Raw genomic sequence first — 13,922 nt, forward strand, 5'->3', positions numbered from 1 at the left:
CAGGGGGGGTGACATCCCTTGCCTGCTCACTTGCCGCCCTGGCCCAGCCTTCCCTCACTCAGCGCCAAGGCCAATGGAGTTGGAAGAGGGATTGGTTGATGTTGTGGCAGCAGTGGCAGAGGGACCCAGCACTGGAGGGTGGCAGGTGCCTGCTTGCTTGCTGCCCGGCCCGCCTTCCCTCACTCGGAAAATGGAAAGTGTGGCACTCAAAACGGAAGTTATACTCAGAACAGAGCACGTTTAGCTTCCGAAAAAAAGTTTGAAAACCAGAACACTCATTTCTGGGTTTGAAGTGTTTGGGTTTCAAGTGCTAGTTCGAGAAGTAAGCTGTTAGAAAACCGAGGTACCACTGTATAATATTTTTAAAAATTAAATGGAAATGGGATGAAGTGAACATAAGATTAGAAAAAGTGATAAACAGAAACAAATTGAAATTGACAGATTTGTCAATCCCTACTTTAGCTTGAAATTCATCAATCATAAGAAAGATTCAGAGAGCGCCATATCCCCCCGCATTGCATTGAATAACACAGCTGCATGTACTTCAGCATGTAATGCTTATGTTATAGGAGAAACTAAAACCTCTCAACAAAGCAGCTTTAATGCATGTTTTCTTTTTCTCCTTCAAAATTAGATTGCAGCATTTTATGCACTTGTTTTAGAGATAAAGTGTGTGTGGCTCTTCAGGGCCTGACATTCTTTCTATCCAATCATTCCAGTGGGAAATTTGCCACTGGAGTCATATGAAGTCAGTTGTCTGCTGTCCAGAACCAAATTGCTGGGTCAAATGGCTCTGAAAGCCTTTCTATGCTGCTAACACATGCATGAATAACTTATGGTCACAAAAATTTATCCAGCTAGCATATTTGCCTTTTAAGGGCTTGGGAATGGGTAGAGAGAAGGGTCACTAAATAGTTGCTAGAAATTAATCCAGCCTTACAAAGTCTTCTCAGGACATAGGGAAACGTGGCCCTTGAAGAGAAGAAATGCCTGATGGACAGGCCATGGGTAGTAGTCATCCAATAGCTTCACTGGATGAGTTTCACAATGATAAGACCCCTGTATTATCCAATAGAGATACATATGAATTACAGCTCTGGATGGATTTGATCCAGATTGTCCTCTTCAGGAATTCTTTAACATGAAGCTTTCCAGCCAACATTAGAAATGTTTACTAGTTGATGGCTCAGTAGCAAGACAAATCTTTGTATGTTATCCTACATTACATCAAGTCATTTGCCCTGTGATTGGCTAAGTCCAGTGTATTAATGTAACACATTTTCTTTTTCTTTTCCCCCAGGAAACGAATACTCATAGTGGCTGCTGTTCAAGGATGTGTTCACTCAAGATGAGATGCCTTTCTCGTTCTTTGAATTTCTCACAGAATCCCTTTCAGAGTGACTACCCAACTATCTTTGTTACAGTTTTCTATCTTTGGTCATGTTTTGTGTGAGCTAAGTTGAATTTATATGCCTGTTGTCTTTGTCCATGGAGTTTTCTTGGCAGGGATACTGGAGTGGCTTGCCAGTTCCTCCTCCAGGTTAAAGCTATGGTTTAATGGTTTATGGTTAAAGACAGATCCTGAAGCTGAAGCTCCAATACTTTGGCCACCTCATGAGAAGAGAAGACTCCCTGGAAAAGACCCTGATGTTGGGAAAGATGGAGGGCACAAGGAGAAGGAGACGACAGAGGACGAGATGGTTGGATAGTGTTCTCGAAGCTACCAGCATGAGTTTGACCAAACTGCGGGAGGCAGTGGAAGACAGAAGTGCCTGGCGTGCTCTGGTCCATGGAGTCACAAAGAGTCGGACATGACTAAACGACTAAATAACAACAACAAGTTGAATTTACCTTCCTTTGAATTTTGCTTCTTACTTTCTTCATTTTTAATTTGTGTAGATATTGACCTGAGGGAGCTGCTCATCTGTAACTGACTAACCATTGGCTCAATTTTCTCATATTCCATTTTTTAGCTCCTAGAACCTCTTGCTCTGACCCATTCTCCTCAATTGGCCTTACTAACTTAGAAGCATTATGTACTCCAAGCATGCCCCCTCCCCTTTGGAAAGAAGCTATCAAAGTCCTTTCAAGTCATGAAACAAAGTGGATTCAAAGCTTTCCTGAACTGCTCTGCAACTCCGATACTCACCTGAATCAATCAGCACAAGATGATAATTTGCTCAGGATGTAATTGTAAACAAGGCTTTAATTAACTGCATCAGGGTTTTAATTAACTGCTTCAAGATTCCTTTGTGAAAAGCTATCTTTAGCTTGGAGCTTCTTTCTGTAGGATACAATATGCACATTCTGGTCAAGACACTAGCGGATTTCTGAATCCCACCAAACTCCTTCACTTGTTCCTGCAGAGTGAACACCATGCATATGATCATTAGGTCCCAAGGTCTAAGCTGACAACTATCCTTGAGTGTTTCATCTTTTAAGGTTAGAGCCCGCTCTTTGAGTTTCTTCATGCTGCCGTGACTTATTAAGAACAATTTATGCCAAATAAGCTCCTTTACAGCTCAGTAGTGACAACTCTACTCACATTAGATGAAAACCTGCTGATTCACAATAAAATCTGAACCTAAATCTGAATTTCTCCCCTATACTTATCCAGTACAAATTGATGCATCCTATAACCACACAGAGTCTAATACTAATTTGATGCTGTTACTGATTGGAATATTAGTACTAGGAAGTAACTATTAAAAAGTTTAAGTGACAGAAACTACATGAATTACTGTGCATCAAATGAACCGAGTGGAGTTCTGGGTAGAATGTTTCAGCAAACAGTGTAAACTTGAGTATAAATCTTCACTTTCTCTCTGTATGACAGACAACCTTTGTGTCACCTGTAACTCCAAGTAGAGAACCTGTGGCCTTTCAGCTGCTGTTGGACTACAACTCCCATCAGCCTGAGCCAGCATGACCAAAGGTTCCCCACCTGTACTGTGACCAATTTATCAGGGTTATCTCACTCAGTCACCCATGATCTTTGTTAAGTTTGAATATGTTATCTTGTTACAGCACAACTTTTGTCGTACAGTAGCTAAAACTACAATCTTATATATACAGTGGTACCTTGGGTTAAGTACTTAATTCTTTCCGGAGGTCCGTTCTTAACCTGAAACTGTTCTTAACCTGAAGCACCACTTTAGCTAATGGGGCTTCCTGCTGCCTCTGCGCCGCTGGAGCACGATTGCTGTTCTCATCCTGAAGCAAAGTTCTTAACCCGAGGTAATATTTCTGGGTTAGTGGAGTTTGTAACCTGAAGCATATGTAACCTGAAGTGTATGTAACCCGAGGTACCACTGTACCTACCTGAGAATAAGTAACATTGAACTCAATGGGGCTTACCTCTGAGGAGGCACACACGGTGTCAGGTGGGAAGCTGAGAAATTCACTCTGTTGTGTTAGGCAAGTCATGATATATAATACAGTAGTAAGAAAATAATTCTGTCATACTTGGGAGGCTTCTTTAAGGATTACTGACAAATTGAATATGAAGTACTTTGAACATGGTAGAGTTCAATTTCATTCATTATATTATTAATGTTGATGACTTTTTGTTGAATAGTGGCATGCAAGTATTGTGCATATAAGTAATCCATAAACATAATCTCCAGTGGAACGGCAGTACTGCTTTATCAGTCTCAGTTTGTTCTCTTTACAATCCCATTTGGTTTATTTGCAGTGACTTTTTGAGATTTTACAGACCGCAGCAAGGCATATGCATTGCCAATGGGAATCTCTGCGTTTATCTGAAGGAGAGTAGGCATGAGTCATATAGCAACACAAACTGACCCAATTACTTAGGTCACAAACGACTCAATCACTTCCAAACACAAAATCCAATAGGAATTCAAATATCGCCATAATTCTTTCTGCCAACAAAAAATCTGACATGCTGAACACTGGCCCTGAAATATTAGATGGACTGTTTCATGATTAAGAATAAGGAGGAAAGAAATCCTATGTGCCATTTTAGTTATCTCTTGCCTATGTAGCATCTCTCCTGTATGATTTCTCTTGAGCCAATGCAATTTGAGCACATCAGCTGGCAATGCAGTATCCTTCTTTGTACCAGGCAGTATAATACAGAAAAGGCCTCAGTAGATCTGTCTCTGTCAATAACAGTTGCTCCCTAGCCTAATGATGCTGAATTTAGGAGTAAGTATCAACCATTCTGCACAATATTGCCCAGTTGTATCTTGTAAGCTTAGTTTGAGTTTATTTGGTCTACAGACCATAAACATCAAATGCAGTATAGGATTCTCAAGACAACCGCAGCAGAGGAAACACACATTGGTGTTTCCGGGGGAGGGGGGTTGTGTGTATACTCTCTCTCTCTGCATATATATATACACAGAGAGAGAGGGAAAGACATACATTGTTTTAAAAGAAATACAATACGTGGGACTTTTAAGGTAAGAGCAAAACAAAATATATAAGCAATCATAAAAGTATATAGACAATTTTGACTTGGAGCTCATCTTCTTTTAAACAATTGTGGCCTAGTTATGATAGTTACCGTGATGATCGTGTGTGTGTGTGTGTGTGATCTTAGGGCTGGAATCTGCCCTTAAAATTTAAACGTGGAATTCATTGGAGTTCTCCAAGTATAGAGAAAACACTGTGGAGACGAATTAATTTACACACACCCACACACCCACACACCCACACCCATACACCTTAGCAAGAGCAAGAGTGATATATACACAGCAATACACAGCGAGAGTGTGTGTATAGGTGCTAACATTTTGACTGTGCCAGTTTTGCAAGGACAAACTCTCAGGTTGCAAAGTGGCCTCATAAGTTGACCTTCTATACCTGCTAATGGCAAAGCCTCAAAGTTCTACCTCTAATCTCCTTCCCCCATGCAGAGCCTAATGCCTGCTGCTACTGTCAGATTCCTAGGACATCCTTGTCTCTATCACTGGTTTCATTTCATGGTGCTGAAAGTTAAAAATGGTTTTGGAACATTACAGCTTAAGATCAGAGTATGAGTTGTTGCAATTCCCAGGGGTGTCAACTATAGGGGACCCTGGGGGCCTGAGCACCCACAAAAATTTGTTGTGGGTGCTCAGCACTCATACCACAGGGCCCCCAACGCAACTTCCGGTGCTTCGCACCTGCAGGTTCTGAGGCCTCGGGATGTGTGATGCCAAGCCAGCGCCCCTGCTACTTCCACAACAGTACCCCAGAAGCTTTCATTGTGTCACTGTAGCTATGACTGTCATGTTAAGGTAGAATGCATGTATGTTCAATGTTTGTTTTTAAAATGCAGGTAGGGAATGGGAGCAGCTGGTTGTAATGGTTGGTGGAAATCGCACCCCATTCTAAATTTCTTACTTTGTTTCATATTTGGAAATTTGGATTTGACAGCCAAATCAATCTAATCTAGGCCTATTTATTCATTTATTATTTGCTATCCCCAAACCAATATCACCCCAAACCATGCACACACTAATATACTCTAGTTTCCAGAAAAGCTCTCAGTATTATCCATCAGGCTTCATTGGTTATAGACTAACTGGCAATGCTCTAAGGATTCACCTGTGATTTTTTCTGATATAGAAGCCTGGGAAGTACAATTCACTCATTACTGGAGCATTCTGTAAGACAGAAAGCAATGTAAAATAGACTGACAGTTTAGACAGTGAAGAAAACTGGAGCCAGGTTTTGCAAGCCTTGGACCAACTCTTCTGACTTGCTGCAAACTATTTCTGCTAAGTACATCCAGATCGCTTTGTATCTGTCATTGGAACAAAGTCAAGTCCATTCTCCAGTCAACTGTTCCAAAGTGGGGAAAGAAGCAGGGGCCTTGAAACTGCTTCCTCAACAGAAATAGAGGCATTGCAAGGGAATTCCTTGTTTATTAACCTACTTGCTCTTGCTAAGGTGAGATATAAATTCTTTGGATACGTGTATGTGTTTGTAGATCAGGGATGGGGAACCATACATCCATAGGCCCCATCCCTGAGTGTTTTTCCTGGCTGGAATGTGTCCCTGAACTCTGATATTGCTTCTTGCTTGTGTGGGTGGAAGACTAAGAGGGATGTGTTTGAAGAAACTAACCTGTTAGTTGCTCTGCCCACTTTGGCCTCTGGCCCTGCCCATCAATGACACGTGGCCCCCAGAACATTGCCAGAATGAGATATGGCCCTTCAGCTGTATATATATCTCTCTCTGTGTAGACCAATGACAGGGATCATCTAATATGAGGTTATGATAAGAGTTTGGATATATGTTTGGAGTTATTGGTGTATTTGTGTTTTGGCTAAGAAGAGTTCATTTACTATTAGAAACATGAAAAGTGGAGTTTTGGGGACTCTCATCCAGCATAATTACTGGCATTTGCCCTCCGTCTTATTATTTTCCACCCCTTGCCATATTATATAGGTTGCTTCTGTTTAGTATGTGTAGAATACAGAAGGTGGAAGACAGAAGGAGAAGAGATAAAGAATTCAGCAATTCTTTATGAATCAGGTGACATGAGGAATCCTAACCAGGATCTGCCAGGATGGGCGAGTTCGGATGTGGCAGAGCTCAATCAGCAGTTTCTTGGCTCAGCCATGTTATGCCAACTTAAATCCCCAACCCTGTCTCAGCCAATGATAAAACAGCATAACTCTTTAAACTCAGCTCAGCCATGGCTAAGGGTCTTGAGCCAAGACCAGTGTAACATATGCCTCCACTAGTGGAGGAAGTGGTAGGGGTGAGGCCAGAGAGGGGAGACTGAATCCTAACTCTGTTAAACTTGGTCATGACACCTGGCAACCTGCTGAGACCTTCTTAAAGAGAATTAAGCTTGGGACGTGATTGAGAAATTGGGTTTTCTGCCAATATGTGACTAGGAAGGTGGTGGTTGTTGTTGTTAGTTTATAGCAAGGGCTGCCAGAAGCAGGGATAGGTTTGTGGGTTCCATCTTTACAAAATGTCATGGAGATTTGAACATATGAGAGTATAAATATATCCTAACATAATCCACTGGTGTCACTTGCCAATTTTTTTTATTACCGTATTTTTCGCCCTATAGGATGCACTTTTTCCCCTCCAAAAATGAAGGGGAAATGTGTGTGCGTCCTATGGGGCGAATACAGGCTTTCGCTGAAGCCTGGAGAGCGAGAGGGGTCGGTGTGCACCGACCCCTCTCACTCTCCAGGCTTCAGGAAGCTCTGCGCAACCCTAGGGAGCCCGGCGCGAAGCTGTGCAGGGCTCCCGAAGATTGCGCAGAGCTGTCTGCGCTCCCGGGCTCTGTGCAGCTCCGCGCAACCCTCCGGAGCCCGGCACGGCTCCGGCACCGCTCTGGGACCCGTTCTGGAGGCTGGGGTCGGGGGAAGCTCCCAGAGCGGTGCCGGAGCCGTGCCGGGCTCCGGAGGGTTGCGCGGAGCTGCACAGAGCCCGGGAGCGCAGACAGCTCTGCGCAATCTTCAGGAGCCCTGCACAGCTTCGCGCCGGGCTCCCTAGGGTTGCGCAGAGCTTCCTGAAGCCTGGAGAGTGAGAGGGGTCGGTGCACACCCGTTCTGGGACCTGTTCTGAGTGCTGGGGTCGGGGGAAATAATTTTTTTCCCTTTATTCCCCCCCCCAAAAAAAATCTAGGTGCGTCCTATGGGCCGGAGCGTCCAATAGGGCAAAAAATACGGTATATTCTCATTTTACAAAAGTTTCATTTGTTCTACATGTAAAGATCTGTTTGCTTCAAAGGCATTTATATATACCATAATTCACATGTACTAAACCTTAAAAAAAATAAACATCTTGTTGGCTGGTTGTTTTTTTCTCCTGTGGTCTATTGACTTATGCAATAAAAGCTATTCTATTTTCTCTGTATATAAGACATGAGGGGAAATTTGAATCAAACTCTTTTTTTTAGATTAAAAAAATCCACATAGATTTTGTGGTATAGTAAGAGATTAGTTTATATTCCTTTCAGATTTTGTAAAATAGATACAGGGCAATTTAAGCACTTCATACCATGGGAGTTGGCAAAAGCTTATTCAGGAGAATAGTATATTGCCAGTTTTAACAATTCTCATAACTGTAAGGCAACACAATATTTTATTCCTCTCAAGCATCCTCTTAATAATCATAGTAAAAAATTAGGTATGTCTTGTTTATAGACAATTTTGAACACAGAGACATTTCTTTCAAAAAAGGCTAACTCAGAGTTGCTTTCTAATTGCATTAAGACACTTTACAGCTTGTCTCACAGTGCCTTGTAGATGGGTGTTATCTCACTGAAGCACACACCTTATTATGTATTATTTATTATAATTGCAATGAAAATGCACATAGGTTTCATTAACAGTTAAACATCAAGTGGTGAACCATGGTGAGCCTTCTTCTTCATATTGACTTATTTACAAACTTTATAACAGAAACTTGTAGAAGTGATTAAAAAACACACCCCTTGTCTTAGCTTACCATGATTTTAAAAGTGAGGAAAAACTGGTTAAATTAATATTGGAGAAGTATATTGAAGAAAGATGAGCACTGCACAAGAATTGCTTGTGGAAGACTGCTGGAATCATGGTTTCAGAACTTAGGGTCCTATGCAAGATCTGCTAGGACAAGCAGCTTTGGATGTAGTGGATTTTCAACTGAGCTGGTTGAATCCTAATTCAGACAGGCTAAGTCTGAGCTAAGTCCCCAACTCTGGCTTAGCAGAAAATGCACCAGCCTATCTTGGTCATCCTGCCTGAGCCAACTGAGTCAAAGCTGGCTGAGCCAACAGCAGTGTAAGTCCCCCAAAAGGAGTATTCTGGAGGCATGGTGGGGGCAGGTTCAGAGAGTGGGACATAGGCTGAATCCTAAGCCCATTCAATTAGGTTGGATCTTAAGGGATTTAGACTGAGTCCTAAGCCATTGCAGCTCTGTCACGTGATCTGACAACCCAGCACAGAACACTGGTTTCAAGTTTCTGAATTACAACTTATTACTAAACTGAAAACTACGGAGAGACCTGGTCTGAATAGAGATATTGGATTCTTGTCTCATTATACATGCTAAAGCTAATTTTGGTCATCTGCATACTATCCCTTGCTTTTTCCTGTAGGACTAATGGCAGTCATTAACAGTCGTCAACAGGTTTACCATACCCATTGAGTCAATCACCCATCTCCTATTACCCTTCTGAGAAATACCCCACCCCACCCTCCCACTACATATGGTGACTTCTGTTTCAGAGTATCTGAAGACAGGTCTAGAATAAATGTTCCCAATCCAGTATAAAGTTCCTAATGTTATCTACCACACCATGACCCTGTTGATTTATTTAAATGTGATAATTTTGGGGGGGCAACACAGGGATGGGCTTAACATAGCCATAAATAACATAACACCTTCTGGGGTCAGGAGGTGGTATCTGGCACATACTCAGAAGCATACTGAAATTAATGGAGTTAGCCATGAGGAACTTAACTCCATTTATTTCAATAGGTTTCCTGAGTAAGACTTGGTCAGATGCCGCCCCCTGATCCCAGGCCATTCTCCATATCAAGCCATTTCATCTGATGATACAGATATCACTAGACGTGTGCACGTGGCTTTTCATCAGAGAATTTGTGAGACATTTGAGCTTTAGCAACTCTCTTTTTAGAAAATAATCGATAAATATAGCCTATGATCTGATTGTTACATAAAGGATATAAACATTAGGGGGGAAAGGGAAAGAGAAACTACCAGGAGGAAAGAATTATTTCCAAGCTTGCAGCTGAGGGGCAGAGTTTCTTTTGATATGCATATTGTTCTGCATATTATGCATCACTTTCCTGTTTTCACAGATTCATGGGGATGTGACAAAGTACACCACACAGAAATTTGAAAAGATAAACAGAAGGCAATAAATCTAAAAGTCAAGTTTGGGAAAGTAAGAATATCCGGGGGTGGGGGGGGGGAACAGGTGACCTTTTTGTACTGAGGACAAAAAGACATGGCAAAAGTACATGCCACTCTTATAAAGTGAGAAAAAGACAACAGAGTAGTCTGTCAACTTCAAAAGATTGGCTATAATACAGAATAGAAGATAAAGGCTGTGGCATTTTCCTGCTCGGTTTCTAAACCAGCGTTCAATGGAAACATAAAGGAATATGCATAGGAATACATACTTACTTATTACTGGGTTTATTTTCTATACTATTGTTTCAGTTAAGGTTTTTGCTTAATTGAGTTCTATTTTGCAGTAATATTGTGTGTACTTATTTATACACAGTCTCTCTCTCTCCCTGCTCCTTATCTCCACCCCATGATTCTTGTAGGGTTGTATCCAATGCTTGCATGAGCAGAATGCAGCTGCTGCAACTTCCTTTTCACTCCATCCATAGTCCTGAATCATCTAAAAGCCTCTCCAGAGGTTTGAGGCACCCTCCTGAAGAGTCTGGCCTGTGTTCTACAGCTCTTCATTGGGGAGGGGACGTCACCTGAAACCAGGTGGAGGAACTTTGCATGAGCCGAGCTCTGCTAGTGCAAGATTCCTCTGCCCAGTTTCAAATGATTCCCTCCATCATTCCTTCCTTCCTTGCATTTACATACTGCCTTTCTGTCAAGGCAGTTCACAACTTGAAATATGAACGCATACAAATGATACAGAATATTCTCAAGGCAACTTCAGGAGCTGATGACACCAGCTTGGGGGCCTGGGAGTCTCATCTTCTGCCTTTCATCCAGGCACAAAGGTCTTAAGCAACTCAAGGAGAGATGCAGGCAAATTGCTACCCCAACACTTCTTTCAGGGCTCTGATGGTCCCTCCCTTCAGGAGCTGGTGACTATATGCTTCCTGGACTGAGCTTCCTCACTTCTATGTGTAATGCAATGCACAACCCACACTGCTTCGGTGGCCCGCTTAACCCTCTGCAGAAGCCTTCAGAGGTGTATGGGAAGAGGATGGGGAAAGATGGACTATGCGAGCATTCTTTCTCATGTGTCACTTTTAGGTACAACCCACAATGGCTTTGTAAGCTGCTAGGAATCAGGGCAGAAACTAAAAAAAGCAGGGTAATAATGAAGAGAAAGACTTCGAGCATATGCAGAGCATCTTTCTACAAACACTACTAGCTTCAAATGTATGGTGTATGGTGTAGGCTTGGATTAGGACCTAGTATCAAGCTCTAAGCTGTCACAGAATGGTAGAGCAAACCATGAAAGGGAGACAAACTCATTGTAATTTTTTACAAAAATGGTTGAAAGGCTATTTTTCCTGCAATGTCACAAGAAGGGAAAAGACTTCCTGCCTTGCAGTTCATCATAAGCTCTTCATATACTGCTGGACAGGCAGGACAGTGTTTAAACATTCATGATCTGATGGTCTTTTGAGACCAGAGTTAAGTGCTTTACGGGAGAGATAATGCATTCTGCAGAGAGGCGAGCGCACCAGGATTTCATCTAGACAGAATGCAAGCCTTGTGGATCATCTTACAGATCATAATATTTCCTAGTCTTGGGATAAAATAAATATGTATTAAAGCTTGTGATTATATCCTGGGGAAGTAATAATGTTAACCATACTCTTGACATACAAGCTTTCCGTGTGCCTTACTGTGACTGCGTGACACACATTTTAATAATATTGCTAGCTGGACAAAGGTAATGAAAATGTCATAAAACTAGATGAAAGACTGGAAAAGTTTATTCAAGATTCTGACCTTTGATTTTTCAGCTGAGGTTGCCTTGCCAAAAGAAAAATAGGATTCTCCCTCTGTCCAGAAGTGCAGGGACTTCAGAAAGGATTTTAAAAAGTGGTAAGGAGCAAGAAATATTTTTTAGACTGTGAAAGTCTAGGGGATGCATTTCAATTATAAACCATATCATATCACTACCTACACATTTCAATACACAGCTGGGCTACAGTTCAAATTTCCTTAATAAAGAAAACCTTCAAAAATGTATTGATTTAAATTAATTCTGATTGGTCCATTCCCCCCCCCCATGGCCTGGATTAAATCAGCACACATCTCCCTTTCATTACACATGTTTCATTGCAAACGTAAGGCACAACACTCTGGTGTCATCAGTGGAGAAATTTGTTTCCAATGATGTATTACTATAAAGCTTCCTAGACAGTTTTCAAATATATTTTGCTTCATCCACTAGGCATATGTATTTCCCTATGGAATGGGTAAACAAAGTTCCCGTCTCGCCATAACGTGGAGAGTCTTGGAGTATTCATTATTGACAAATGATAAGAGCTGGGCCTCCCTAGAGGCCCCAAGCTGAGGAGCAAAACACTTTAGTGACCTTTTTACATTTTGATGTAATAAAAGTTTGGGTTTATAACGTTGTTACGCTGCAGCCACCTGACAATTGTAATGCATTGCTGCGTGCGAAAGGTAGTTAAGGAATAACTCCGGAGGAAAGGAATGTTCTGGGGCTTTTGTGAGGTTTTCAGTCATTACAGCTTCTGTTGAGTTTGTCTAGAGGAGGGGGGGGGGACTGACATTCAGTCATATCCCTGCTCAAAATTAAAGTTTGTCCTCTGGGATCCGTTCGCTCATATTATCTTAATAGTAGTGGCTTTTGAAGATCCCCCTGGCATCCTAGCAGGAGAAAATGAGGAAAGAGTGTTATTCATACCAAACCAGAAAGGTATAAGAAATGGAACAAATTCACATAAACCAGCAGGGACAGGACTTCCTCGTTTTCTCTCAGAGATTCATTGATAATGTAAGTGGCATGGAAGGAACAGAGGTGCTTCTGTTTACCTGTCCCTTTCAGCCTAACCTTCCTCTCACCAATCAGTTTTGGGGGATTGAAGGAAACATGCCTTCCAGTTAAATTGCTCTGAGGTTAGGCCTTATGTCCTTATGAAACATAATGCTGGATACCTGTAGAAGATTGGGGGAAATACAGAGCTGCTGCTCAGTCTTGCCCCTTAGTTTGTATGAAACTGCTCATCCCACCTATTTTGAAGGCAATTCAGAGTTTACAACTTTTCTGATATAAATCCCTGGGCAATTTGTTTTATTCCAAGGCAATCTGTAGTCTGGCCTGTTTATTGGCATGTTCATAGGTGCTGATGGTGGTTATGCATTCCATCTATGATAGAGTAGAGATGGGGAATCTCATACCTAGGGGGCAACTGTGACCCTCGATTCCTGTGGCCCTTGATTTCTATCTGACGCTCTGACCTCTCCCCAGACTGCAAACCCCACTGACCTTGTCCTATGCCACTCTCAGGTGCTTTTGGCTGGCTGGAATGCTTCCTTGAACTACAATAATGCCTCTTCATTTCCTGGAGTAGTGAAAGGTGTGCGTCCATATATGTAGAAATCTCTGCTGTACAGAGCTAAGAGTTACATCTGTTGATCACCCACTTTTGTCTCATGGCCTACCCACCATTGACATGAAACCTACTTGCCCATGAATGAATGTAGACCTTGGACTGGGAAAGATTCCCTTGCCCTCTGGTAGCGGGTGGGGGCTGGCAGAAATACTGTTACCACAAATCTTACTGCAGAACCACAGTATATGCAGATGCATCTGATATACACATTGAAAGAATCACTGAAAAGCACACATGCAAATGCTTTGCCAAAGAGCAAATCAGGAGCAAGGCCTCTATATTAGTGTCATTGCAGCAGAATCCCTGATCTAGACCTTGTGCAGAGTAGAAATGAATGAGCTCTCCACCACAAGAATGAGTTTCAAAGCTTTATTGGAAATAGTCTTAAAATAGTTACAAATAAATGTTATAAGATACAATGTAACATATTGCTCTTTAACAAACTAGCAATGCAATCCAGCCTTCCTTAAGTACTTAATTCAGTCCAAGAACTTTCTGGTCTCAGAGAGAGAGAGAGAGATCCTAAGCAACTAGGGACTCAGCTACATTAGTAAAAAAAACAGAAACAAAACAGTGCTTTGAATGCATTATAAACATGCAACACCAGATGGTGCTGGAGAGTAAAAAAAATCTAAGCAATTT

The sequence above is a fragment of the Podarcis raffonei genome, chromosome 7 (assembly GCF_027172205.1).
Source record: "Podarcis raffonei isolate rPodRaf1 chromosome 7, rPodRaf1.pri, whole genome shotgun sequence".
Classification (NCBI taxonomy): Eukaryota; Metazoa; Chordata; class Lepidosauria; order Squamata; family Lacertidae; genus Podarcis; species Podarcis raffonei.